Here is a 27,588-nt window from a genome sequence, read left to right as displayed (position 1 = left end):
ACTAGAAGATTGACATGTTTAATCTCAACCAGGCCCTTTCCATCGGGGGTTCCATGTTCCAGATGCAAGAAGCCATGTTACTCCCAGGGGTACTCCTACTTAGAGACATGCTAAGCTACTCTGGAAAATGAAATCAACATTTAAAGTTAGTGTGCATGTGGATTGGATTATTTTTCTGCTACTTTCTATTTGGTGGCTTCTAGAACGCCCTCTATTTAACTTGCAATTAAAAAATGTTTCACTTATTAGCTGGTTTAGCATAAATGAATAGGCACATGGATTTGACAACTGTAAAAAAAAAAATGCAGTAGATTCGCCCCTTTTCCAGACCTGACCAAAAAGAAAAAAAGAAAAATAAACAAAAAAAACTTCCAAGTTTTGCGTTGACAGGTTTGCACAAACAGCTAAGTTCTTCAGACACCGCCAGCTTTTTGCTCTATTTGAACTGCATTACAGAAACGCTAAACCTTCAGTGCCGGTTGTCACGCCATGCCAACTCACCCTAGTGTGTGACAGGGCTTGCTCTGCTTTTAGCAACCTCCTTTTTTTTTTTTTTTTTTAACTTCCTGAGTTTTCCTTACACACACACTTGAGTCAACAATTTGCAGGCTCTGCAAATGTGTACGAGCACAGAAGGGATACCATTTTGTCCTTGTAATCGGTTAGGGTCTCGTATTTCCTGAAATAGAATTTATATGCACCATTGCCTGCTGTTTTAGGAGCATCCAGTAAACATGGATTCAGAGCTTGGGAAACGGACAACTGGGAGCTACTGGACCAGAAAATCCACCTTACTGAAAGCTATTATTTCCTGTTTCTACTACTGTCAGAACTTCTTTTTTCTAGAATCGACTGTTTTATCACTTATAAGAAGATTTTTTTTTTTTTTTTTTTTGATATTCCCATCATATTTCAGTGGGCATGCAACAGTTTTCTCTCTGGTTCCTCAGTGTTCTTTCTTCCATCTGCTTCTCCTTTCCATTTTATCATGACACGTTATGGGTCACTGCAGTACTGCTACACTGAGCTGCCAACAAGCATATCATTTTCCATTAAGATCCCGCTCAATGGTTGCAGTGGCATTATTGGAAGAGCGAGCAGACAGAGAGTAATGGACCTCAAGTGATAGCTCTGTCAAATAGATAGTGGAGGAAAGAGCCCATACAGCCCTAATAGACCCAAGTCTCCCCGACTGGAAATTTGCTCAATTGTAACGCTGGGTCAGTCAGTCTTGGCTTGGACATCCGTGACCCTAACCTAAAACACTGAAGTGACTACTTCTTCTTTTTATTGGCTCAGTTTTAATATTTTTCTTATATCACATGATCTATATATTTAAAGGGATACAAATAAGACTCCCGCATGAGAAATTAATTTAGCTATAATTCTCTTGTGAGTTTTGTGCCTGCAGAGGATTTACACCACACCGTTACCTCAAGCTTGTCCATAATATCCATCAGTGATTGATCCCATCCATCATCCCTTATGGGGGAAATCAGTTTTAATTTACATCTTGCTAGTCTTTTATTAGCCTGCCGTTGAGGCCACGGTAGTGTTTCATGGACTTGACACTGAAAGTGCAAAAATTAGCCCAGTGTTTCATTTTTGGCGAGAGTTCAGTTGACACATAATCTGAAAATTTGGAATGTATGAAAAAGTTTTTTTTAAAAAAATCACTGAGGGGCTTGAAGCCAAGTGATATCTTTAACCAGACAATGGGAAGAGGAACCACTCCCTATTATCGACGAGACAAGGGTCGAGAGTCATAAAGTGAAATACTGGACTTATTTTTACGGAAAAGAAAAATGAAGAGCATAAATATATTGGGGCTCTTTGCAGGAACAAAAAATACAACATAGCTGAACACATAGGCACGGGGGCGAGGAGTACTTTCTATGGAGAAAGAAAAACAAAGGAATCTGTCAATGTCTCCTTTAAGGAAAGAATCACAGCTTGCCACAGAACCAGGGGAATTTTCCACAGGAAAGAGGGAAAAAAATAATGGTAACCATCGCTCAAGATTTTTACATTAACTTAAAATGAAGCCCATGACTGACAGAGCTCTTGTTTTTTGACAAAGCCTGCATGTCAGTTATTCTTGCGTATTTCTTGCTGAGGTGGACTGCTGCGATTCCAGAAGCAATGAAATAGATTAAACATTTCAATTTGTTCTAATTACAGAAACACAGAATCAGAAATTAGATACTGATGGTCAACAGTCTTGTTGACCATCAGTATCAATTCAAAAATACCTTATTAATCTCCAAAGGGAAATTTAATATCGTTGTACATAATATTCAGGATTTTTTTTTTTTTTAATAAGTTGTAGATCCACAATTTCAGCACTCACCTCAGTCATCTCATGTTTTGAATGAACTGCAAACGTTCACTCATCCTACAAGTTGTGACCCAGTCCAGTATATGTGACAATGATTTTAGGTTACAGTTTGATCCATTATGCATTTGTCTGAGTGTGGCACATGGAGCGTGTAAAGAAAGTGAGGTATGATGTGGAAAGAGCGAGTGAGCACACATAGGACAAACGGGGCTGTAATTAACAGCGAGGATTTGAAGACATGCAGTCATACCCTAATTACCGAAAAACACCATTGATCAAACGGACACGCACACATGCTGCGTGGGTCTATATGTATAAAACACACACACAAACGCACATGCAGAGGGCACTCACTCTGCTTAGTGAAAAAGAAATGAGTCTGGGACAAATGGATCGACAGCATCTGCTTCTCAGTGTCAGGCGGCAGCCGGGTACTAATTACAAATGCCAGAAGACACAAAACCGTGGCAAAGGTCCTCTGCAAACTCCCCTCCTCTGTTCTTCTCTTTTTTTTCCTCTTCTTTTTTTTTTCCTTTCTGCCTTCATGCTTCAGGGGTAAACAAGCAGGAAAGTCCAGTAGCGAGAAGAAAACGTTCTATGTGAAGCAATTCTTGCCATCGCTTGTGTGTGTGCGTGTGTGTGCGCGTGCGTTGTGTTCATTGAATCATAGCCAATAGGCTTTTTATTACACAGTCAGTCTTCAACGTCTCTGATGGAAGCCATCGTGTTTGGAAGCATGTGGGGGAGGGATTTACCAAATCGTAAACAGAAACTTCACCGGCCATGTCGTTCGTACCGAGTCGGACTCCCTTCTGTGCTTCAGAACTGCCCTAATTATTTTTTGGCATAGATTTAACAAGGAGTCTGAAATATTATTTTTTATTACATATTGAATTCAAAGTATTGCACTTCTGCTGCAGATTTGGCAACTGCAAATCTATAATGCACATCTCTGGTGCCACCATTTAGCTTTATTAGATCGAGATCTGGTGAGTGTGGAAGGCATTGGAGTACAAAAGGACACATTGCTATGTTTTAGAACCTTGGTGGAATGTTTCATTTTCCACATAGAAGATGCCATTTTCCATTGGGGTCTTTGTGCTTGGAAATTTGCATGATCTTCTATATGCATGGTTCTCACGGGGTTATCTGGCTTCCTCCCATGGTCTAAAAATGTGGCTGTTGGGTTAATCAGTTGCTCTAAATTGCCCTTAGGTATTATCGTTTGTGGTCATGGTTATTCGTCTTTGTCAACCTGTCCAGGGTGACAGGTTGACAGTCCAGTAGCCATTGGACTTCTCGTCCAATGGCTACTGGAGATCGGTACCAGGACCCCCACACCCCTACACACACCCACAACCCTGCACAGATAAATAAGCATTGTCAATGGAGATTAAATAATTTATTTTTATTTTTTAAATTCTCCTTGCTGTAAAAGTTTCACTCTTTGAGACCTCGGAAACCTTGTGTTGTTTGAAGTCGCGCAGCGAAGCACCACTTCCAAATTTACTGATCTCACCTCAGAAAGCAGGTGCGTTCGTTTTGAATAATTGTTGTGTAAATTACATGTTCATTATTCCCGATATCCCAGGAGATAAGCAATCATCCACGATACCCTCTGTGTTCACTTGCTGTTTAATTTGATGCAAGCCATTTATCAACCAGCTGTTTCCAATGAGGCCTACGATTAAGTACCTGCGGTAATAAATGAGACTTTATCATTCATGAGAAGAATTGTGTGGCGAGGGGAAAACGCTGACTGCAAGGTAGATTAATTGTAGGTCAAAAGAAAAGTCAAGATCATGAAGAAATTATTGAGGTCAATCAAGCATGAAAGAGAAATTAGAGAGAGGTTGTGTATGTTTAAACAAAACTGAAATATATTCTCTTGACAAGCTCATTTTGACTATTGGACAATTTGTAGGTACAACTTGCATTTTGGAACAGTAAGAATCTATTTTTTGGTGATAAGAAAGCGTATTAGATTTAGAGCTTTGCAAAAGAGTTACTTGAACATTTTGGTCTATCATGTAAACACAATAAAATAAAATACATAGAAGTTGGAAGTTACATAACAAAGCAATTGACTGATGCTTTGTATGTTCAGTCAAAAATGACGGAATCAAATTGTTGCTGCTCTTCTTGTGACTTAAATGGAATCTGTGTACACAAGACCAGCAGATGTTTCTTAAACAGATACATGTGAGATGACCTTGTGAATAAGCTTCAAGAACACAGAGGAATGCCAAACGCCAGCTAAGTAAAATTATGCATGGATCTAAGAACCATTGGGAAATATTCTGACAGATTCAATGTACTGTGAATACATTAAGACCCAGCTTAAGTCTGATGAGGTGCAATAGGAATGCGAAAACACGCGACCAAGAAATCAGGTGTTAAAGGGACGACAGATTTCACTATGGTGTCAATAGAGATCTGCAACCAAACGCCTTAGGCAATCCAGTGTGGAGGGGAAACTGAGCTGTCAACTTATCACTGCCTGTTGGCAAGTTGAGCTGATAGCATGAAAGAATGCCAGATGGGAGTGGTGCACCCAATCACCACAAAGGACAGAGGGTCCTTTCCATGACTCTGTGCCCGCTCAGGCAGAGCTTTACTGGCATGCTAAGGTTAGGGATACTGTTAAATTGTACAAACCTGTGGCTGTGAATCAGTTATATTTACACTGAGCAACTGACAGGTGAATTTAGACCAATCAGAACATGGCTTAGGTGATTGCAGGAGCAAAACACCTCTGGGAGGATTTTGGTAAATCTCTACCCCACTGGGGTTTTTTGGTTTCACTTTGACATAGGCCAACTGGCATGTAGAGCGAATATGTGCTGACATTGGCTATAGAGAGTGAACATTTTTCTTGACAAGTATTTCCACTGATTCACTTAAGGTCCTTCACCATTAGTGTAATGTGAAACTAATTTGCTTTTGTTTTCCTGACAGACAGAAGGAGCCCAAGTTTGAGGTTTAAAAGCAGCGTGCCATGCCTCTCGATTGTAGATTGCCTTTTGAAACTATGCACCGTCTCAAAAGGCACCGTCTCCGTGTTCAAGACCGTAACTCAGTACATTGTCAGTTATGAGTGGTCAACTATAAGCTTTAGGTAGAATAATTTAAGAATTGTTACGTGTTAATGGCTCACATGCACTCAGGAGACCAGTCAAAATTAATGTTTATTACAAAAATAGTGAATGTCTTTGGTTCAGGGTGGAACTGGAAACCAGGAGCTACGCAAAGTCAGGGGTGAGAGGAGGAAGTGAACATGATGTATAACAGAGCTTACTGAGGATTATTGTCAGGGAGAGGTGCGTGGAATGTGGCCGATGGTCTTCCTGGTCTGAAACGGCCCTGGGCTGTATGAGCAGGGTTGTAGGTGTTCTTGGCTTCTGACCGTATCCTCCTTTTTACAGGTGTGACCGATCTGTTGAGTTGGAGCACAGAGTGTTTAAACCTGGCCGTTTCCATCTTTGGGGTTACCTTCGGTGTCCACTCTGCCTCCTGTGGGCCTCAGTTCCACTCATACACATTTGAGTTTGTCCTTTGCGCCTCAACATTTCCATATGCACTCAAACGCATCCAAGCATTACGCCACTGATTTTTACAATATTCATTTTCTGCAATATTCATTTGAATGCAGTATTTATTTCCACTTTGGCTTTATGTTTAGTTTTTATTCAAGTACGTTTTTTGTTAATAGAGACTGAGAATCCATTTTATTTTTGTTTTTGGTTGTTTAGTTTAGTTTATTAGTTCCACTGTTATGTGTTCTTTTGAAGATAAAGTGTATCTATCTATGGCAGGGAATCACATGCATTATTAGTCGTTTCCATTAAATCGGTGTCAAAAGGTCTTGAAACAATATTATTGTTTGTTGCGATAATTTTTTAGACAATTAATCGCTTGTCAAAATTTGTTATGACAGGGCTAATCCCACCTGACATGATAAACTAAATACAACTTACTCAAAAAAAAACAAAAAAAAAAAAAAAAAAAAAAAGAAAGAAAAGTTCGGATTGCTTAATCCACATGTTCAGATTCAGGATGCCTGGAACTTTATGGCTGGCTACATTCTGGAAGAAACATGAACATTAGAGGAAAACTGAACAGGAACGACTGAAAACAATGGGGTATAACAGTTCCTGTTGCATGGAGAAACTGGGTCTTGGAGGGGGAAGGTAAACAGTTCTGGTCACAATCTAGTAGGGTGTTTGTTGGGGAATGTAGACCTAGTACCGGAGGACTTGTGAGAGGATGGGATGAGAGTTGGCAAGAGGTTGCAGAGTTGCAGTGAAGATTAAAAGTGGACAATGGCTTCCAGGAAAAAAAAAAAAAAAAAAGTTGTAGCATCAAAATTTAGACTCCATTCCTCTAAAGACAGGCAAAGACACACCCAGGGTGACAGAACATTAGGTGAAAAAAGATCATCCAGCAGCTCCTTAAATCCTCCAAAGTTAATGAGTTGATTGAAGCCAGGTGTGGAAGTTGCAATCAGGTAGCCACACCAAAGAGTCTCACAAGAACACACATATCCCAAACAGGATTCTGACATCATATATTTTTTTCCCATTTATGTCTAGTGACTTAAATGTCACATTGATAGGTTTGTGTTGGTTGTAACTAACCTGCTTGCTTGATGTAACAGAACAAATAATCCCTTGTCGAGGGGATGGGAAAATTAATTCTGATCAGTCCAGATTTTTTCAAAAAAATAAGCTAATTTTTTGATGGAACTATCATTTGTATTTCGCTGACACACATTTTTTTAAGTTAACCATGTGCATAAAAAGAACAGCTTGTAATACATTCATCTCTGAAATGCATATTACCAGAGTAATTCAACCAAAATCTGTTCAGCCATTGTTTTAGTTAACCTGGGAGAAGGAGCTATATGTTCTTGCCATCAGTGGGATGAGTCAAAGCGAAACCCCAATTTCATCTTCTCGGTTTTATTTCCACGCTGAAGTTCTAATAAGTCAAACTGATGGACTCATTTTCATTGCGGTAATAGAAAAATAAAAAGATCTTTTACGGCTTCTCTGAACTTTACAACCTTCTTTCATATCTTCCTGGAGTGAAATATCAGTGGACTGTGCTGTGTCTCATTGAGGTGAGCTGCATGGTGAAGTGGAAACAACTTGATCGAGGGGTGACTTTTGCCATTAAAAAAAAAAAAAAAAAGCTGCAGTCTTGATAACGTTCTAAAAAACAGGCAGTTTGGAAGAGTGATGATTAAAATTTGAACAGAGATGCAAAAGGCAGAGCAGTAGTGGGAGAAAAATAATTGGAGCAGGGAGCAATGGGTCATATGCAGTGACTAATTCACCCGACAACCAAAATTTTTCACCTACGTTTAGACTGATGTTGATTATAAATGTAGTTCAAAGATGCATAAATCCTTAAGAAGGTTCTTGATGAGAAACCTTGATTAACTGGTTTGAAAAAAAAAATCAAGGGACTTCAGGTTATAGTAGCATTTAAATAAAGATTTCTATTTTTCCCTCCACATAACATGAACAAAACGATATTACTCAAGACATTTACATTAAGATATTAAACCCTGCAAAGAAAAACTAAACATTCTTACCCATTTTTTAACCCTAACCCCTTTTGGAAGATAGGCAAGTGAAAGGCACTTTTTGTTTAAGAATTTTCTTTGATTTGTCTTTTTATATCTGGAAAAACCTGGCAATGTAATGTCTGAATTATATTAGACTGTTAACAGGCCTTGACATGCCACAATAGTAGTAAGATTGTTACCTGTTGTTTTTGTTTATCTCAAACTTTACTCCCATAGTGTGAATATGGGAGCACTATTTGGTATGCGGATCCACTTATATGTATATTTTTGATTCCTACTCATAATGTGCATATTTCTTCTGTATTAGACTGAAACTAGCAAAGCTTAGGAAAGATTAACTCAATTCTTGTATTTAACATACATTTTGCTGACTTTAAAAAATAACACACATGATTGCAGTTATGACAGTTGTGTCCTTTGTACTCCAATGTCGTTGTAGTCGGAGTTGAAAGTCGTCTTAAAAATGTTCAACATTTCTTTAAAATTGTTTATTTTGACCACAGATGCTATTTGATCACTGACATTACCATTGCTGCAGGCAAACCTGGACATTTTATGTCCATGTATCCTGCAATTACTGACATGAAAGGGCTTTGGACGCCCCATGCATCGCTGTTCAAAGGTGAGCCATTCACAGTTTGACATCAGGAGGTTATTACAGATCCAAACCGGAGCACAGCAGCCAACAGCTATGAATTTAAAGAAGGTAATATGAGATAAATGATGATTAATCCAGGAAACATTACTGCAAAAATCATATATAAATCAATACAATAATCTTAAAATCCCAGACATTTCTCTTGTTCTTAAAAAACAAACTGCCAGAAAAAAATGAAATGTTTAGTACTTTTCATTAAATAGCTGAAAACAACCTCGGGTCATAAACTGGAGTATAAAGAATCCATGTAATTTGAATTTATATACCTGTATAATAAATCTCAGAGTTGCTTCTAATTCCAACATTAAACTCCTATTGAAAACACAAAAGCTGACTTAAGCCAGGCTAATGTGAGTAGGGAAAAGAGGCCTTGCCTCTGTGAGTATCCATAATTCATTTTGCAGTTTTACTACACATAGCAGTGCACATTGTATTATGGAGTAAGCAGCGTGCTCATGAATGATTGACAAGCTACCAGCTTCAGCATGGCCAAACACAAGGATAGCATGGCGTTGCATAAGCACGGAGAACACAACTTTGCTCTTTATCCCGAGGCAATGTGAATGCCTTCGGTTTGGTTGAGAAAGAAATAAAATAGTTGACACCGCTACACAATTTATCCTTTAGAGATTCCTGTTGTGATTTGTAGGTGTTTGTATTTTGGTTGTTGTTTAGTTTTTTGTATTTTTTTTTTTTTTTTTTTTTTAGATTTTGTCACTGATGGAGTTCCATACAATTCATTCCTTTGTGTTGAAATTCTCCAGCATTCTGCTTTCGTGTATTGTTTTAGATTCGTATTCAAACATTAGTCTTGTTCTCTTGTGCTTGGTTTTATCTCCTCTTAATTTAATTTAATTTTGTAACTAGTCAGAATATCTTGTTCCTGCACTGCATCTCCTGATTAGTGACACCTGTTTCTCATCCACCAGGAAGTGAGTGTTTCTTGTTCCTCACTGGATGATGTGCCGTGCATTTGAGATTCCAAATTATTATTTTATGGTTTTCATTGATGTGAGTACATAACCTTTTTTGTGTGCATCATTACATTTTTTTTACTGCCTTTTCATTGCTGACTGTTGAAACTTCACATTGGACTTCAAGCATCATGGATTACAAGCCTTCCCACTCTTCTTCCAGACTTGAACTTAAAATGAAATACAAACTGAGGACTTTGGACCACGGAGCAACAGTCCAATTTTCACTTTGGCCCTGGTAAGACATTATATTTGAGGCAGAAACATATTTCAAATGCTTTTGTGGCTTTAGGAACGCCTTAGAACTAATGGCCATATCTTGACTGGAATTTTTCACACCAGTTAGGGAGACTTAATGATGCAATGCGCAATTTACAAACCAGTGTTGTCTATGCGACACCACCAATATGAGAACTCTTGGTCACACTAAAATTATTTTGAAAATATTGTTTTCTTAATAATTCCTTACTGTAGCTTGATGTTAACCCTCTACATAACTAAATTTTTTGAGATGGTTAGATGGACATTAGCATTCATTTTTATTAACAGCTTCTCCGTGTCGTTCCCACACTGCTTGAAGTTTGACGTGAACGTGTGCTCGCCTTACACTACTTGTGCTGATGGAAGCGATTTAACAATCCTTTCCACACTCTTTTTCCAAGCTGCTCGTTTCAACCCCACAGCCCCCCCTCAGGTAGGTCCTTAATACCTTCACTGTCTCTCGTTACAGATGATTTTATGCCGTTATGTTCTGCCGGTGGGAGGGTTTCTGTGGAGCAATTCTTCTCAAAGGATTCCCGCTCGTTCACATGATGTGTTTCAACACAGTGTTTGAGATGGGAATTGCCCTGCGATGTGATGTACGGCGGTCATAGAGCAGCTGGTGAAGCCTCACTATGTGTGAGTACAGTACATGGTGAATGTTGGAAGTTTTTCTCTTTTTTTTCCCCTGTAGATAATAATTTGAGTCTGCTTTTGATTGAAATTTGAGTCAAAGTGGTAACTCTACATAATGCTTTTTCGTTTTCGAGTGAGCAGAACTAAGCTTGAACAGTAACTGGATAATTAAGGCAGGGGGAAAGAAAAAAAAGAAAAAATCAAATTGTGTTCCTCATAAATGGATCTTTTGGCACGTGAGGCTACAGGCCGCTGTGTTTGGTGGGTGGGCCAGCATTGTTCATTCATGATAAATGAGCATTACGCCTGAGCAGCTCTGAACCGAATGAACATGCGTAGAAAATGGTTTGCTGGCTCCAATAGTTGTGTTCTGCCAGGGAAACAAATAAGACTAAAGAGGCGACGCACTAGTTGGAGCATATCGTGATTTGTTTTGATGCTAAAAGCCATTTTTGTGAGGCTCCCATTTGTTCACCGTGAAGATGCTCTTGTTGCATCAACAGTTACTCCTTAAAGTTTTCCTTTAAAAAAAAAAACAGCACTTTTTAAACAACTGGCTTTTCCCTCCTCCTTCCTTCTCCCCCTCTCACTGTGTTATGCAGCTAAGCATGCATTCAGTGAAATGAAGTCATATATGAATATATATTTTTGAGATGTAATAGATTCCTTGCATGCATCTCTTGATAATGTACAATAATAGCAAACAGGTTGTGTGTTCTTATTTATATTTCATTAGGTTTTGTCACTTTAATGGATTTTATGTCACTACAGTGTATGGCAAAAATATGTATGCCATTTGAAAAAAAAATGGCATACAAAATTTGGCATACAAATTTTAATCTATTCAAATCCATTCAAGTTTGTGACAAAAGTATATGTGGAGGTTTTCTGCTTCTTTAAGGAATTACGTCATGTTGGCATGGACTCATCTGATAGATTTACAGCTAATGGAAGAACTTTATGCATCCTTACAATCTGTAATGGGAATTTTCTAAAACAGCTTTTTTTTTAAATTAATACAAAGACTGACAAAACGAACAACTTAAAACTATAAAAAAGTCTTGCAGCAGGTTTTGTTATCACTACCCATATAGTATACAAGCAGTGGTTTAAACTGATCCAAGTTCACAGGCCTTGTCCTGCTGAAGGCTTTGTTGTTACACAGCAAAAAAATAAATAAAAGAAGCATGAAAGTGGGTCAAACTTGCCAAGGCAAAACCAATTTCACTGTAAGATTCAACAAAGAGCAAACAATTGATTTCAAATTCAGTTATCTTCTTTTTTTTTTTTTCTTTTTTTTTTTTCCTGTTGCGTGGATCTCGAGCCGTGACAGGACATGCTAAGTTAAGAGATCACAAGATGATTCAACAAAGCAACGGGACAATCCTGAGCTGTAACCACTGGACATAGAAATTCTTCTACAGAAGCCATTTTAACCCAAAGCAATTCAGTTTAACCCCTGAGGAAGATGCTTTTTTTTTTCAGCTTTTCTGTCAAACAAATCGTTATATGCATTTCCCATTTAAAAACAAATGTGTTAACATTGTAAGTCAGTTACTGGATTTGTGAATTTAAAAATGGGTGATGATGCAGAATAATAATAATTTAAGCAAACATTTCACCTACAGATGAATATTATACTAATAAAAACACAGTTACATACAATCTGAAATTTCATTATGTTTTTTCCCCCTCTGTTGAATTATATTTTTGAGTGTTCATAGTCAGAAACATACACTGTAAAAGGAAAACTGAGTGGAAAGCAAGATGCCAACACTGGGAGATTGAAAACATGTACATTTCCTTTGAAAAGCAACAGATGTCCGTTAAATGTACACTTAAACTTTCAAAAATCTGATTTCAAATTAATTCATTTATTAGTGAAAAGCAGCAGTCTAAAGCAACCAGTAATTGCTCCCCTTGGGGTTTTAATAATTACTGATGATTAATCAACTTTTTTTGGACTTTTTATTTAAGCTGGATTCAATTAGCAAGCCAAACCCCTCCAGGCCAGATGACTGCCATTCCTTTATAATCAATAAATCACTTAATAGGAGTCAAACTCAAACCAGGGTGGCCTAGTCAAACTCAAGAATTGAATCTGAAACTGATTTAGGTGCTGCTGTATGACCGTAACGGGCATTTGAGAAGAAGATAACCAAATCAGAAATCCTCCAATCCGGCTGTAATGATAAAACGCCACCACCACAGTAGGCACAAAATTACCCGCAGCGCATTATGAATCTCATTCGCAGTTCTGATAAATGCTTGATGGTGGCAGTTACTGCAAATGTTGGCCAAACCGTTTATTAGGTTTAGGGAGCAATATGACCGGTCTGGTTTCCAAAGCTGTTTTTAATACACAAGATGAGCGTTTGAAAAATGAATTTTGTATTCATTATTTTTCGAGATTTTCTTTGAGGGTCTAGCAGCCCTAATTTAACTGGAAATGGGGAGAGAGAAAGGAAAAGCATGTCACAAATTTCAGGACAATGGCATACAGCGAAACGGTCTTTCCGCACTGTTGCAAAAGCTGCTAATAATCAAAGCTAGCCGATGAGTTTGATACGCTGGTTGGCTAAACGTTAAAGAAAACACTCTGCTACAAATGACATGTTCCATCTGTAATCTTGCTGTGCTGTTTTAAGGTTTCATTCTGTCCATCTGGCCGTCCAAGCCTGGCCCTTTCTCTGATTACTTCAGGTACACGTTTGTCACATTGTTCAGAGTTTATCTTTTGTTGTTGATGTAGCTCGATCAGGTTTTTTCCACATAGAGGTTTCAAAGTGCAGACACCTTCATAGTACTTGCATTGTAATGCTGAACGGCTTTTTATCCCCCCCCCCCCCATTTTGATGAACAGTCTTTACAATGGGGGGAAACAAAAGGCTTCCCTGAAGCTATACAACCTTATAGTTTCTTCGAATATATAATATTTTCTTTTGAGATGTACTTTCTTTGTGCGAGACAGCGAAGGCATGGAGTCGTGCTGAGATGTCTCGCTATAGCGTCTCTTCTACAATGCAGAGATCATGTTTGAGATCACTGATATTTTCACGGATTGATGGCACTACATTTCTTTTTTTTTTTTTTTCTTTCACCTATACGCATTCCTATTAGTTGTTATCCAAGAAATGGAAGGGATTAAATAAATTTGCGGTTGCTAAAACTGAACAAACACTGAAAAAGCAGAAATCTTACCAAGTATTTTTGCTGCAACACAAAACTATCTTACAAGTACATTTTCATGTAAATAATATATCCACAAATAAAAAATTTAACACTCCTTACAGTTGGTAGACATGCCTCACAACAATACGGCAGCTTGTGAAATGGAGGAACTGTCACACCCCAATCCAACACTTGTAATCAAATGCATGAGATTTTCAACCAAGCTTAAGGTTTAGCAGGCATCTTTGGTGCTTTGTTCTGCAGGACGGGAGCAGTGACAAATCTGGGGGTACAGCAAGAATCAATAAAGTCATTTACAATGGCGGAACCATCATTGTTCCACGCTCAAGGATGTTTGAGTCAATAAGGTCCAGGAGGTTGGTGACCAAACTCAATCATCCCTTCCGTGATACTTCAAACGGGCACTGGAGCTCATCATTCAGCAGGATTCATTTCCTGGTGCGATGCGCCCCATTTCTTTAGTCGGTCTGAAAGCCAGTCAGACTCGGACGAAGGAGATTGGTGCAGAGCGCGTCAGAAGAGTAGCAGAGTGTGTGGATTTAACAAGCGGGAGTTTGAGTGTCTTCAACACCTCTCATAATCAGTTGCTGGAGAAGCAAGAGGTTGACGATATCACACCTACATGGCGTCTTTTTCTTATACTCAACACTGGAATATTGAAATAAAGATTTTTTTTTCCTTTTATGATACTCAAATTCAGATTCTCTAAAGGGTTAATATTAGATAAAGATACTGAGATAAAGTACTAAGAAATTCCCGTAAGCTAGCCACACTTGAGTTTCACCTCTGCTCCATATTCTCTTTTTTTGTGCATGGGTTTATGACCATTGGGGACCTAAAGCCATAGAAATGGCTTTGTGTGTCATTGAATTAGTTTAGCCTGGGACAAATGTGGTGGTCTATGAAATCTTTTAACCTATTTTATGTCAACAGACAAGTTTGCAGTGATGTTTGGTCAGTAAAGCTGACCGCAGTTGTTATGATTTAATAAGAGGCGTTGCTTTTCTTTACATTGTGTCCAGTTGATTTGGATAGGCTTTTTTTTTTTTTTTTTTTGACATTTCAAAATCAGGGTATTTGTGCTTCTAATTTGCAAGAGTTTAATAGAATGGAGGAAAAAATTCTTAACCCTCCAGCTTGGACCTAACTAAGACCACTTTACCACTGCCGCACATATTAATTTTTCTGAGTTGAAAAGGCTTCCCTGCCTTGCCTGGGGCCCATGTTGGTCTTCTTGGGCCATCCACCCACTACTAGAAAGCAGCAGGGCTGTGACCTGTTGAATAGACAGTTTAGCTGACAGTAGTTCAAAGGTGAGAGGGCAACAAGCTGGAGCTGCAACCGGTTGCTCTGGGCTATGTGTCGAGGGAGACGTAGGGGAGGAAAGCTGGAAAAGGACACCAAAGGGCCACATTATAGGAGCGGCTCATCATTGTGTAATGCGTTTCAGTGCTCCATTGTTGTTCCTTAAAAAAAAAAAAAAAATAGAAGTACTGGACTTTCTACACTTTCATTTGAAACCCAGAAGAAACTCTGTCCTGTAACTTTATGTTGATGAAGCAGGTTTAGAGGTTACAACCAGACCTTTGACTTTTAATAATTAGTCAGATACGTTACCAGTTAATGGTTTGCTTTTGACTTGCCTCATGGCAGCAGCTATGTAGAGAAACTCGATGTAAAAAGTGGCCGAGTAATGCAGACTGTGCCACTAACGAGGTGTGTGTAGGAGGAAATTGGAGCACTGGCCTTTGTGCTGTCAGATTTTTCTGTCTTTTAAGTGTCTAGTTCCCACTGTATGTGCTTCCTTCATTCACACAGTCGTCTTCTGTGTTTTTGCTCTGGTCAAGTCGTCTGTCAGGCAGGCACAGAGGTCCCCGAGCTCGTCCAGAGTAAACACCAGCCATGTGTCTCCGGTTCATTACTTTGTCATAGGGAAGCATGGGCCTCCAACACGAGCCATTAAACCTAAGACCAGTTGAACCTTCTCGGGTTATGGTCTTTTTTTAACAATGTTATTTATTTTGGAAAAGGAACAGTTTCACAACTCTGGACTCTAGTAAATGCTTTTAGTGTTTGGAAATCTTTTTAAAATTATGGAGACCACTTCCAAATGGTGCCTGCTTCAAAAAATCAGTTTCAGTAGTGGCCACTCCTATTTTGTTTTTTTAAAGATATACTTTGAAACGGTGATTGGGCAAGTGTGTTTTCCTTTATTTGTTGCCTTCTTGATGTGTCTCTGATGCGTTTCAGGAGTAATTACAGTTGCCTGGGCCATCCGAGGAAGATTTACCACAATTAAATGTATTCTCGATTTATAGTTAATGGCTCCCTCTGTGGTTTTAAAATGGCTTTACCTTCGCCAGACCGATGGATGTTAATGACTTTTGTTTCCTGATCTTGAATCATGTTTAGATTAGGGAATGGATGGTGTGTTAATTTTTAAGATGTCTCCACCCTATGTAGTCTCAGGTTTTATTTAGGTAATTTCCTGATTCTATTGGTCTGGGCAATCAGGCCTTTGACTGACTTATGAGGTTGAACTCACCTTTAACTGATTAAACACATTTAATCAGTCAATGGGTGTGCTACTTTTTCACAGTTTGAAATAAATTTATTGCTTCTTGTTTTTACTTTAGCCATCTAAGTCTGCTAAAATTTCTTGAGACATTTTCGTGGGGAGGAAAAAAAAGCAAGGTGTTGGTCCGACTAAAGAATTAATATTTTAGGTTAAATTTACAACTTGTTTAACACACTTAATGACATGTAAACATAAAAAAAAAAACATTGATGTAGTCTTTGCTAATCTGCCCACTCATTGGGATTGATCGCCTTCGCTGGCGCTGAAGTGACACCAGATAAATTTCATCCATACAGAAGAAAGGAGAGATTATTTGTTTACTGCATTGCACCACGTAATTTCCCCACATCCTAAATGACCACCAAGGTATGACAAATGTTTTTTTTTTTTTGTTTTTTTTTAATATATATAATTTGCTTAATTTGTGTTAATATGTGTTTGTACAAAGCCACTCGATTGGCTCCATCGCCCCGAACAACAAACCCCTTTACTCATTTGCCGGTTTGTCACGCATGCCAACAGGCCCCGAATCGATTGCGTCTTTTAATTGAAAATAGATGGAGATGTTTGTATGCAGATTTGCTGGACCTCTGGCCCTGTTCGTCCTGCTGGTGAAGATTGCAGGTGTGTTCCCCGGCAAACGCGAACGCGTGTCAGCGTTGCCAATCCGCCGAGCGCGTTTCTGAGGGGAAAAGGGCGTCGATGCCAGGAGCAACCCGGAGCACGACGTCATTAGTCAAATGTGGAATGTTTAATCACGCTTTCAGCTTGATTATTGATTTGCGATTAGTACTCAACTATTTAAAGAGAAGGCTTGAATGGAATCTGGGAATTTGGACGACAGCGTCCGTTCATCACCCATGAACAACCTTGAGTTATTTATTTATTTATTTAAAATTCAAATGTGAACTTTATTCAGATTTATTTTACATACAGTAATAAATCTCAGGCATTTCTTTGATTTTCATGACTTTTTTCATCCAGTAAAAACCCAAAATTCAGTTTTAGAAAGTTACAGGAGTAATTAAGAGAGGATTTTTAATACAGAAATGTGTTGGGATGACTACTGACATGAATGTTATTTTAGGAGAGAGTCATCCACAAACTGTATTGATGGAAAGTTATGTGGAAGGAAAAAATGTGGTAGAAAAACACTCACAAGCAACTGGAATGATTTCAGTTTTGAGAGGATTGTGAAGAAAGTTTTTTATTTCAAAATGATGATCATGTCTTTGGTTAGAGAGGCATCAGACTAAACTACTAAAAGCAATACAGTTACTGGATTGAACCTTATAGAAACCTAGAGTAATACGGCATCAAACATTTTTAATTAATGTTTAAAATTGCATGGCGTCTGTGAAGTTTTCACTCTATGCTTGGAGTAGAAACGGTTATCTAAACAAAGTCTTTTTGAAATGATCCTTGCAGTTTTTTTTTTTTTCTTTCACACGTATGTCACGGAGAAATGTTCAAACTCATTTTCGTCTTTCCGTCTCTATACAGAAAGTTGAAGACACGAAGAGATTAAATTCAAGATCTGCCAGGAATCGATCCCTGGCTGCCGCGCGCCGTCTAAGTCGGCTGTCGTCTTGCATACCGCTGCGCAGCACGTCCGCCTGTCACCGCTGCACCGAGGCAGTAATTATTGTGTTTGACATTTTGCATTTCTCCGTGACACCTTCAGTTTCCTCATTAATGTTTAAGCTTTAATGGGGAATTCAGCACAATGTTAAACACCATCAGCATCCCGGCGAGGCTAAACCAGCTGGGCCTTTTTTTTTTTTATGTGAAAACGGCACAGGTCTGCTTAATTGCTCTCTCAACAGGTGTCAAGCTAAATGCGTGTTTTTAGGATGTGCCTGAACAAGTCGGGGTGTCTTTACCTGTTAAAGCTCCAAATTGGAACTTGCCACATGATGAGTCTTGCGACGTCAGAGACAACAACATCTTCTTCTTCAAAGTAAGTCAAGGTGACACGGTTCTCTTGTCAAAGATTGTTTTTTTCTCCCCCTTTAAAAAAAAAACATGGCATAAAGTAAATTAGTACTTACGGAGAAAAGGGACTTTTCAGTGACAAATATAAACCGTCCACCGTTCTCAACTCTGTTCCATCTATTAGTCTTTAGCTACACTTCACTGAGGTCGGTTTGCCTGCTTAATCTCGCTCGCGTTTTTTTTTCTTTTTTTGAATTTATTAATATGAAAGCACATTTATTATTTCACAATGTAACCTTGAGATGAGTAAGAGGACTATTCAGACACAAGATGGATTACCGAAGGTTTATTTCGCTCAAAGCGTCCATCAGCATCGTAGGCCTGTGGAGAACAATGACGAGTTTGGTCGTCATTGAATCTTGTGGATAAGTACAACATTTAAAAAAAAAATATTCAGTTATAGCTAGTAAAGAGCTACTTGACCCTTTGCGGTGTAATTGTGGATCAAAATGTCTGTGACTGGATCATAGATTTACTTTTTTTTTTTTTTTAAGTTAGATTGCAAGTTGTCTTCAAATAATTTCATTTTTTTGGTCGGCATTCCCGTTACAGAGCACAAAGTTTCATCAGCTTTATCCCCTCCAGAGAAAACGCGATGTTCATGGATGAGTCAATTGAGAGACAAGGGCACAGAGATTGAAATTGCACTTGAGGCCACGCGTGCCATCTGATGCGGTTCCTAACGAACGCACTGGCCAGGCAGGAGTTCTGCTTTCGGTAACCTGGGGTCTCTGCTGCCACGGCATTTTGAGGCGCTGACCAGGGAGAAAAATGATGCGCTCTGTAATTTCACTGATATTTAGCAAGGTCATGAGTCGAGTCAGCTAAACGGGCATTTGTCAGGATGACTATCTGTCGTTTGGGCTGACGTGATGAAGCGGTTTCTTGACCGTGAATCCGTCACTTTGTCGCTGCGGTGTTTGTGCCTCGCACACGACAGCTATCACAGCTGTCCCACATCACTGGATGTCTCAGCCTTGAAGCGTTTCACATAAATGTCATTTCAGAGTCTTTTTTTTTTGTCTTTTTATTTGAAACATTGTTTCAATTATTTAAAGTTTGCAGGTGTTCTTTTCTCCATAAAGCGTCTGCAGTGTGTATAAAACCAGACGTCTTGGCATAAACTGACCTAGGATTGGCTGGAGTTTCAAGATTCAAGTGAGATCAGAAACAGGAACATCTTCTATATGGTGTGATATTAGTGCCAAAATTGAGATTGTCGAGTGGGATTTGCTAAAGCAACCTGGGTTTCCATTAGTCACAACTCAGACTTAAGGCCAACATTTATTGAAGCTGATAATTTTTGAAAAATTATACATTTTGCTTCTCCTTAGCTGTTATCCAGGATTATCAAAACTAACCTAAATAAAAACTTGCGTGCGCTTTACGTACTGGATCTGTATAACAGGAGTTTTAATTTGAGTTTTAAACCGAGTCCACATTTTCACGATATTGCACTTGCATGCTTTCTAAATATTACATATGCAGCATGCAGCCTAATTACAAATACTCTACATAACTGAAATACTCTTTGTGGGGAAAAAAAAATAAACATGATGTAAGAAATAAAATTATTGCATGCTGAGAAAATGCTATGCCCCAGATCTTGGCAATTGCTACAGGAGAAATGCATTTTTCCCATTTATCATCTCGCTCCCGCTTTATGTAATTCTAACAAGCTGCTTTTTTTCACTATGAAAGTTCTCAAATAAGTCCATAAATGCTTTTTATTCAGCTTCGTTTTCAGTATAGTTGATTTATTTTTTGTTTAAGAAGTCTTGGTCCAAATGACTTTGTAGTGTGGGACTTTTTTTCACACCTGCGATTAAGGACCCACACATGGAAGCAGAAAAAATAAAATAAAATAAAAAATGCTGCATCGACATCTCCTCTGACTTCAATTGCTGCAACGCACGCATTAACATCTTCGAAATGTCCAATGACCGCTTGTCTCCAAAGACAAATGTCCAGCCTCGATTCTTCTATTTTGTTTTTTGTTTGCGCAATCGATAACAATTTAGAGGTGCTGTCACTGAGAGCAATAAAAATCAATGACAGAAGTACATTTTAGATGTTGAACCTCCTGTTAGAACCGAGAGCCGGAGTTGCATGCAGTACTTTGCATCCCCTTGGTGCTCCTCATCTTTTTTGTATGAGGATTGCTCAAATTAAAACGGAAATATATTTTATTTCTGTCTAACTTGATTGAAAGGAGTTCAATCTCCTCATGGGCTGAGTGTTTTCAGCTTGTCAAAATAGATTTTCGATCACTTAAAGCCTGATTCATAACTCTTATAAAGATAAAGAAGGCTGCTTCTGTTCTGTTTTACTCCAAAGGAGGATTCTTCTTAAAAATCAAGGAAATCATGGCTAACTCTGAACATCTTCATGAGTCTGCTTTACAAGGCTTTATCAAAGTCTCTTTAAGACAGATAGGAAAATGAAATCCTTCCTGATTTCCCATAAATCTAAAATCTCATGCTTTTATTTAATAACGAACATTTTTAGTCTGGATTGCAACTTTTCTCTACTTTTTGCCATAGCAATGTAACGTTTTTCAAGGCATGCAGCTACAGCTATGATGCAAACACAAATTTCTTTTGATGTGCTTTTGATATGCACAAAGCTTTCATATTTAAAGGTAACAGTTAATTGTGCTATAAAATGACTGTCCCTGCAAAATAGATGATGCCATTTAACAATGACTTTTTGACATTAACAATATTTTTTTTGTGATATTGCATATAAATGAGATGCATTTCGAATGCTTCGCAATGATTTTTGCTTTCTGCCGTCACACAAAAACCCCACAGAGGTTACACCAAGCAGAGATGGTCATCTGGGAACAAGATGATAATTGATGACAATGAGTTGCACGACGGAGGCAAAAAAAAAAAAAAAAAAATCAGTCACAGTGTGACAGCGGACCAGCTGCGCGTCGGCTTCCCGATATAAAAAGAGCCGTTTATTTCCACCAGCGGGACTGAATGAGCGAGATAGGCACAGAGACGGGAGGCGTGGCTGGAGAAGCACGATGGCAAATCCACTAGTCTGCTTTCTGCCCCGCTTCCCCATCTGGGCTTTACACGCTGCAGCTGGCGGAGTTGATCAAAGCACGTTTTTGTCATACAGCATGTTTTAGCAAGTGAATGCTAACAAAGGGATTATGAGCCAATCGATCTGTAACTCAACAGTGGTGTATTGTGCACTTTTATGGCAGTGATATGGGTTTGCTACTAAGACATTTTTGGTCTTTGGTCTAAATTTAATTGGGAACATTTATCAATGTCCTCCATTTAGTTTGACTTGGAGATATTGTACTGAAGGAACAGAAAATCATAGGAATGTAGTTTATTTTATGGAGACCTATATAATTCTAAATTGATTCCAAAAAATAAATGCAAGCCAAATGTTTTTTTTCTTCTTCTTTTTGAAGGCTTTGCTTTTATCTATTATTCAGCATTTCTGAGTGCAAACATTTACCTTTGTAGTAGGAACTTCAGCCAATTACGTCTGCAACCTAAAGTGCAGAAAATTCAGCTACCCAGTGGGGTGCCTGATTATGCCAGTCACTTTTTTTTTTTTTTTTTTGCTAAATGTCAAAATCCACAAAATGAATATTCATGAAATGAACCAAAATATGAACGACACCCAACTTTAAATTGATCCCTCTTCTAAGAACTCCTCAATGGTGATGTATTGAGGTCAAACGCAATAAAATCCAATGGAATGAAAGTTTTAAAAATATACTGAAGAGACATGGAAGTTTTCGGTTCTCTGTAAACCACTTTTAGTCCCAAACAAAAGGCCCTACACTCGCCAGCAAAAACACTCCAGCTCCTTGAATTTCCATCATGTGGGACCGGTTACCCAAAGACCTGAAAAAAGAACCCTTTTCATTCACTGGACTCATTTGGGAGAGATGGAACAATGTTGTTAATGCACCGGTGTAGAATTGGAGCAATTAAAGAGACCAGATATGTGAGGGATTCATTTATAAAGTATTTGTTTAGTTCGCTTGAATCCAACTTTGGTTCATTTGCCTAGAAAGTCCGGTTCGTTTGGGGAGGCACAATCGAACTCTGTGGACCAGAAAAGCAAATTCAAGGGGGAAAGTTTTTTTCGAAGCTTCCCCCCCCACCCCCCAAGGCCTTTGGCTCGTTTGAGAAGGTCCGGTGTGAAAGTGGACCACAACTTTTGCGATTCTGGTCTCCAATTGAACTGACTCCATCGGACAACCTGGTAGTTGTTTTCACACCAGGTTGTGTGAAAACTTCAAGTTTTCTGCTTGAAGTTTTCTGCACTTCAAGCAGAAAACTTGTTTTTATTAGATTTCATATAGACTAATTCAATCACTAGAATAACTGGTACATTGTTGCTTTACTCGGCATTCTACGTAGAGGTAGGTTATGTGGTTTGTAGATGACATTTCTACACATCGCACGCTCTACAACAAAACGCAAAAAAAACGTGTTATCCAATCAGAAGCCCACTCCCGTTCGACACGTGTTGACATGTGACTTGCTCACCTCTGATTAACAGTAGCCTTTAAGTGGAACCATCTAAAAGCTCAGCATTCAGTGACCGCAGCTTTTATATTTAATTCCTCCACAAGGGTGGGCTCCATGGGAACGTTAATGCAATCAGCTGTGTGCTTCCACTGCACACAAGAACCTTTTGCCACAAGATAATCCCCCTCGTGTGTGTGTATTTTTTTTCTTTCTTTCTTGCTGTCAGTGGAGTGATGGCAATTACAGGCCTAAGGGTGCCAGGCAGGTGGCCTTTGAGTTTTAAATCAGTCAGGCAGTCTTCAGAGGCCATTTAACCCAACTTACCTGACTTCTTCCATTCTTCCTACCATGGAAGTACTTTATGGAAAGTGGGTGGGGGAAGAAAAAAAAAAAAAACTGCCCACTATTTTGCATAGCCATAGATATTCTGCATCTACTGCAAATCTGTCTGGCATAAAATCGAACACCAGCAGATTCTTCTGTACAGCTCTGATGCGCAAATGTATATTATGCAAAATGTATCTTTGTACTGGCTGAGGTGCTGCTTTTTTTTTTTTTCTTTCTTTTTTTTTCCTCCCATTTCAGGAAATCAAATTAAACTCAGAGAAATCCTGACAAGGGAAGCTAAAGCAGAAACATATTTCCTTTAATTGCATGGCTGTGTTCAAACCCTCGAAAGTTGCGCAGGTTTCAGCACAGTCCGAAAGGCGTGGAAAAGGTGCTGTTTATGTGATATAGTACAACACATAAACAAAATTGATTGGGATTTCTGCACACCTGAAACAAAATAGATGTTTTGGAAAATAAGAATCCAGGAAAAGCAATCCCTCCTTACGCATACAATAACTCTACAATGTAAATACTGAATAAATGCAGTTTATATGTGGAGGAAATGAATGTAAAAATGATCTAATTAATATATCAGAAAATGTGTGTGCTGCTTAATCTTAATGATTAATGGAAGTAAAATCTTTTACTTTTTAGGGGGAGATTCTGAGGCCAGTTAAACTGCTTTCATCTGGAAAAAGTGTATTTTTTTTTTATTTCTTCATAAAACTAACCCAAAAAGGAGGAGGGGGAAAAAAAAAATAAGAACACAGACTCAGAAAGCAATATGCGTCTGTGTTGTTGTTTTCCCGACTGCAAACTAGCACCTGCTACCTTTCACCCTGACTTTTCAGCGTGAACCTTGTGTGTACCGAGTTTTCTGGGCGAGGATCTACATAACCTCTCCTGAGTGTGTGGATGGAAATGCGCACCACCTGGCCCGTCTCTTATTTTACATTTATATGCAATGTCTTAACAGTATCTGCAGCAGGAAAAAAAAAATATATATATATATATATGAATTAATTGCCCTAAAGATGTTTTTTGACTTGTACAAGACCAAATATTGGATGTTTTTCACCAATGTATCCTATAAGTCCATGCAGTCAAAGATGGCTTTAGTGCTGGCAATTATTTTCTACATTTCAGTTAATCATGAGTTCAGTGTAGGAGGCAAAGCTATTAAATATTCAGTTTTTTTTTTTTTTTTTTTTTTTTTTTAAACGTATCATATAGTAACTTGTCAAATCCATAGGGGTGAATATCCACAAATCAATTAGTCGGTTGTTACTGGTTCAATACTGCGGCGCCTGTGTTTCACATAAGCAGCGATTCCAAGTAATTGTCTGTAAATCCATGGGCTACTCCCCTGCACAGAACTGCTACTTCCAAATGCGCGATCAATTTTTCTTTTCACGGCCGACGTTGTGCGACCTGGAAACGAACACGAGCCGTTAAGAGCAGCAGGCCTTAAGCTGAAGCCGGTGAAGCCCAGAACAAACGTGGCCTGACAAGCACTCACCGCTGCTCGGGATGATTAAATGCTGAGTGTGCATACCATAACCTGAAAGCAACTCAGAGAAGTGTGCTATGTACTTTTTAATAACCACCAAACTACTTTTAAGTTAAGCTTTCTGAAATTGAATCGGAATAATTCATGTTTATAGTTCAGCACTTAAAATTCCAAGATAAATTCACACGTCCCCACATTATGAAGTACTCCACACACACTGTTCATGTTTCTTTTATAATTAAGTCCTACAATGATTGCTAGTAAAGCTTGATTTGGTATCATTGTGTAGCTTTTTCAACTTGATTTGTCATGTTTACCTTGATACTGAAGTCATGAAGTGTTTCTAATTAATCCCAAATAAATTTAAGCCAACATTCATTCCAAAGCATCAGAGGGATATACTTATCAAAAAGCGACTAAAGAACAAAGGAGTCACCAGGTATGTAGGTATTCACTACATAATTCAGTTTAGACGTTCAAGTGTAGAGAACATGGAATAGGACAGCTCTCAAAATGATGAAAAGGTGGTAAGAAAACTGCTTAAGGATAAGTTTTTTTTAATTTTACTATTTTTTTAATTTTTATCAAAGTTACATTTATCAGTGGCTTTTGACAATTCTATTTCGTTGTCAAGCATGCAAAAATAATTTTGATTTCGAACTGCAGAGTGGTATTTTAAGTTTGACATATTTTATTTGACTTTAACATCAGAAGACAACTTAGTTAAGTTCAGAATCTCTTGTTTTTAACATTTGCAACAGATTTTTAAAATGTACAAAACGTGCTATATTAATTTTATTTTTGCATATATAATGAATGCTTGCCCCACATGTTTTTAGCTCCTTTGATGTCATAGTCGTTCAACTCACTTCGACATCGTTGTGTAAAATGTTTCTTAAAACTTGCTTGAAAATATGTTAATCAAAAACAATCATCTCATCATTACTTCTCATGTCTAATCTTTGTCTGAGAAATGCTCTGTAGACACTTTAAGTGGTTTGTGTCTCCCCATTTAACTGGCCAGTCAAGCACAATGGTACCAGCCTCATTAAAGCAGGTATTGGTACATTTGGCAGCGTGGACTGGAGCCAAGTCCTGCGGGAAAACGAAATCTGCATTTCCATAAAGCTTCTTAGCGGACGTTCCACCGTGCTTCAGAATAACTCTAGAGAAAACAATTCCTTAAACACATGTAGGCCAATCTAATGAGCCGTACACGGCTTTGACCCCAGCTGTATGTTCATTTGCATGCCTTCCCTTTAGGGAGACGTACACTGATTCGCTACCATCTGACCTTCAGCAGCGGCAAATCACTCTGACATGTTACTGAGGTATTGCTGGGTAAACATCACTTGTTCTGAACTTCCCGGGTGCAGGTCTTCTCAGTACATGGCATTACAATGACATGGCGCTCTGTTCCCATTAACCCCTGTCTGCAAACACGGCTGTGTGGCGGCGGATGAGGGGAGGCTGCTTCGCATTTGCATCGCAGGTTGGGCGACTAGGACTTTGAGCCAGATTGAGCATGATGAATGTTAATCAATGATACAGTACGTCCCGCACTGGCCTAATGCGCCCGCCTGTCGGGTCTTGCTCTTTTCTCCAAACGCGGTTTGGCTTCTTCCGTTCATCCTGCATTCAGGTGCGTCGGCATGCATTGTTAAGTTTGCATGCACGGAACTCGTTTGTGTAGCTGTGAGAAGCTTTGCAGGAAGATGTATTTAATAAAAGGAAAACAAATGCGTCAATATGGTTTCGTGTATTGAGCCGCTTGCTCGGCTACTTTACAAAAAGGCAAGAAAAGTTAAGTGGTCAGGATTCGTTTGAAATATTTTCTTCTGTAATTCTGTTATAAGATGGGATTTATTGACCCAAAGTTAATTGGAGCTAATGGATTATGATCCAAAATAAAATCTGATCCTGGAAGATTGAATACTCATAAATCTGTGTTAATTTAATCGCACCTTTTATACATGTACTTCTATTCACTAAATGCCAAAATACTAACCTTTAAGTCTTTTGGAGAAATTGTCATTAAGATGATTATGTTACGGCCTTATAGGCATTTGACATTCAAATGGATTTTTATACATTATTTAATAGAATATCTACTAAAAAAAATCTACACTTTTATTTAAAGTGGACTTCAAACGTGCTCCTTCATTGTGTGTTATGAAAAGAAAAAAATCCCCCTAAATTTCAGGAGGAGAATTGTTAACGTCCTCAAATGCAATACCTTGCAAGAACACGGCCTTGCTTAAAGTTAATGTAATCTATTGTGTCAATTTCAGCTAAACAAAGTAGAGAATCATCTTTCAAGCCAGCGTGTCGGTGGAAACGGACACACTGATGAAACGGTGTGAAATGTGTAGCTTCGTTGTGGTCCCTCTAGTTTCCTCTCCACCCCCCTGTGTTCGTCATGCAGGCCGATGTGACATGACTAAATGAGATTTGACATGTTTGAACAGGGCATAAGAGACGAGCTGTGAAACTGGCCCGATGGTCGCCGGCGCCTGGGTCAAATAATGAGGGGTTATTCAATTGCCTCTCATTAGCGGCAACTACAGCTGCCAGTGGTCGGAGGTTTTGCAGACAGAGTATAATAGTTACAATTGATTTAAATACATTTTCTAGCCTTAGAAGTCCACAGACTTAAATTTTTAAATGGAAACTTTCTAAAACTTTCTCCTTGCCAACACAATACTTTGGGGATCATCGATATGGGATCTACCTTTACATGTGACGCAAAGTTAGGGACCCGAAGGAATTGCAGTATCCGAAGATAGAAGAGCTTGGTGCTGGAGTCGCCATTGGCAGATGGAACATGTAGGTTTCTCCTCTGCACACAGCTGGGGAGCCGGAGCAAGGCCTGGCCATCTTGGAAAGAACTCAAACAACAGCCAGCAGAGGTGACTGGCAGCTCCAAGGGAGTTTTCTTTTCCTGCCTAGCAGCATAAACATTTTATAAGTTTTACTTTTTTTTTTCTCCTTTTCACATAACCCTGACCACTT

The 27,588-nt window shown here is 38.7% G+C and overlaps 1 long non-coding RNA gene across 1 annotated transcript in view; it reads left to right on the top strand.

Moving 5' to 3' along the window:
* The first annotated feature begins 8,934 nt into the window (after window positions 1-8,934).
* The window catches only part of LOC106917004 (uncharacterized), a 45,146-nt gene continuing 26,492 nt past the window's right edge, over window positions 8,935-27,588 (top strand). The window contains exons 1-3 of the long non-coding RNA XR_015765567.1: window positions 8,935-9,600; window positions 9,727-9,801; window positions 10,294-10,463. This is a non-coding gene — a long non-coding RNA (uncharacterized LOC106917004). The remainder of the gene's footprint in view (window positions 9,601-9,726; window positions 9,802-10,293; window positions 10,464-27,588) is intronic.

This window comes from Poecilia mexicana, unplaced genomic scaffold (assembly GCF_051168715.1).
Source record: "Poecilia mexicana isolate PSO_F unplaced genomic scaffold, ASM5116871v1 scaffold_2, whole genome shotgun sequence".
In the NCBI taxonomy this organism is placed as follows: Eukaryota; Metazoa; Chordata; class Actinopteri; order Cyprinodontiformes; family Poeciliidae; genus Poecilia; species Poecilia mexicana.
This window is presented reverse-complemented; position numbering and strand designations above follow the sequence as displayed.